Source organism: Vespula pensylvanica, chromosome 19, assembly GCF_014466175.1.
Source record: "Vespula pensylvanica isolate Volc-1 chromosome 19, ASM1446617v1, whole genome shotgun sequence".
Taxonomy (NCBI): domain Eukaryota; kingdom Metazoa; phylum Arthropoda; class Insecta; order Hymenoptera; family Vespidae; genus Vespula; species Vespula pensylvanica.
Window position 1 is genome coordinate 3,300,800 of NC_057703.1, and position 3,228 is coordinate 3,304,027.

Here is a 3,228-nt window from a genome sequence, read left to right on the forward strand (position 1 = left end):
AATGTTAATAAAAATTGTTAAAATATCATTTCGATTGAAAAAATTTAATAGACAATTTGATCGATAGGATCGAGGCAAGTACTTAACGAAATGATTTACGACTACATCACGTTTCAACAAATATATACCAATGTCATCTAATATCTAGTACTTGCTTATCTATAAAAGCTACATAAAAAAGTGCAATATGCTTATAGAAAGTTATTTAGCTTTATTCATGCGTTGACATAAATCAAAGATTCTTAGACGTTATCAATTCGAAAATCCATTTTGTGTAATATACATCTTGCCGTGTTCTATCCATTAATTGTGGATCTTTTAAAAAAAAATAAAAGAAGAAAAAATTTTCATTAGTACAAGTTATTTATTTTTCACTGGTCCATTCCGGGGTTAGAAAAAAAGAAATTAATACTTAACTGGAATGCAGTGTTTTCCAATTTTACGAGTATTATGGCCCTTCTCAACGCCCTAATAGTAACGATCTAGTAGAAAATGAAAGTAATATAAATCGCGATATGCCCATTGAACAAGTGTAAAGCCTTCGTTAAAGAGCATAGGTCCATGTGATAGATAAAATGTCCGAATGGTAAAACGTTAACTTTTTCTTTTAGTTATTCATATAGTTCCGCATTATCCATCGAAGGCATTGATCCTACATAATAGATTGGAAGAAGAGAGAAAATATGGAAAATATTGAATATTTCCACGATCTATTTTTACCTGTACGTGACCTACATGATAAATTGGCGGCGTGAATACGTTGAAAGTAATAAAGTTAAGTGCATTATAAGTTTTAAAGCACATTACATAAACATACGTACACTTGAGATAAAGAAACGGACGAAGAAGAGTTTTATTTAGTACATTCATAAACACTAAATGTAATAATAACAATAACAGATGCGATGTTACAAAGATATATTCAATATCGAAACGTAGGACAATGTTATTTGAAATTGTGAGAGGTGGCTGCAACATTTTAAATTGGTGATAACAGTTTTCAAGGTACCAAGGAATTTTTATTACATTACGTAGAATGTACGACTTTCGATAGAGTTTCCCCTAATCGATGTAAACATAAATTGACTCTAAGTAACCTGTATAAATTTACGTCTACATTAAAAGATTGTTACGTACTTACACCGTTAATAATTACAAGAAATTATCGTTTATAACTGGGGAAACAAACCAAAAGGGAATTTACACAGAATCTCGTAGTAATACTTACATAAGTTAAGTATCTGTTTTGATGATTCCTTAAAATTAGCATTGTAAAAGCAATTTATGTGTATTGGCAAATTAATAAATCTACACGCGGCTGTTAAAAATAAAAGAGGTAGATTTCAATTAGACTGTATACATCGATAAGTATAATAGTCCAATAATATGTCACGTAGTTAGAAACGAGCGTTGCTAATCGAACATGAGTCAAATCATGAATCAAGTCAAATTGAAACGCACGTATAATATTAAGCTATCTAAGAAAAGATGATCGACAAGAACGAATTCTCAATCGAGATTTTCGTCATCAACGGTGTTACTTACAAATACACGGACCACTATAGATATCATTTGTTTCAGATGCGATCCGAAACATCCAGCAATGAAATCTAATCTCTTTCGTAATATAGGATGCAAACAGTGTAATATAGTGAAGCATTTTGCAACAGTTTACAAAAAATCGAGGGTAGACAAAACAGTTGAAAGAATCCTCCTAGTCGAGCATATAGAAAATAGAAAACCATATGAGGTCATCATAATAATAGAAGATAGATCTGTAAAATTCGAACTAGAGAGTGTAACTGTTATAATGATCACGAATAATCCTGTACGCGAAAAAATGTTTTCTCGCGAAACTTTACGAAAAATTAGGCTTAACTTTTAAACAATTTATAAAACCGTTGTAGATATTATTGGACTGCATAGTATTCAAATTAGGGTACAGATACTACTTCTTTGACAGAATGCATTCGAAATTATTTTTTAACAAAGGAACTATTGACTTCTAATGATTGAAATGTGATCTATGAGTTTCATATTTCAGATTATTTAAATATCTAATGAATACTACGTCGATGGTAATCCTAGATTTTATAATTGACATTGACATATTATTATTAATATATAAATTGAATTTCAAACTTAGAAATTCAATTAATGGTCACGCTTCTGCTGAAGGGAAAATTGATGCCGAAATTTTCACTCCAGATCACGGCAATTTTTAACAAGTAATTTATATTAAGCAGAAAAGCACTTTCTGTGACAAAACCAATAATTTATGAAATTGATCTATTCGGTGTAATATTTATCACAGTGTCATATAAATGTAAATTAGCACAATTAGAATGATTTCTCTATTTTATAACAAACAATGAGTTGCACACATTTCTCTGCTATATAATTCATTAGTAAATATTCGTTCTGGCCTAAATTTAAGTTCATATGTGCTGTGACGGTAATTGTCTTATCATTTGAATTTCTATTAATCGCTACTTGATCATTCCTTAAACTATAATAATTCTATAAATCCTAAGTATCAACAGCTTTTTTCTTTGTTTTTCATCCACATCAATTAATAAAATTGCTGAGTTGGCATCAAATTTTCTATTTTCATAGCAACCACACTGAGTTTGTTTGCAGTTTTAACTTTTAAATCACGATTTATTTCTGAATTGTCATTATTATATAACTGCTGAATAGATCAGGCTCTATTAACCAAATCTTACGCATCAACTCTGTCATCAAGGATTTTCATTTCAGAATATAATTGTCTACAAATTTTAATTATTTTTAAAATAGTTAAATTGAATCCAAATTCCTCAAGTCTCAATGTGGAATCAAATTTTCATGTATAAAGTCCAACTAATTTCATCTTTGCAAGAATTTCATTTTCGTAACTTCAGAACAGGCAAACGCAGAGCGATCATTTTTTATTTACAACTTCATTGACATTTGTACTCATTTCGTAATTTGAATAAAATATTATACGTGATATCTTTTACTTTATTTACTTATTATTCGCATTATGTACATAATTTTGCAAGAAGTTCTGGAAATTTGATATTTTTCAATTTTTATGAACTAATTTTCCTTCTAAATATCTATTAATTTACGGTGTAAATCTTCGCGGTGTGATTGTTTTTGAGTTTTTCGAATTTTTTGGCCTTCAATTCATCATGAAATTGGTATGAAAATTACTACGATAGAATTCCTCGACGTTCGATCGCG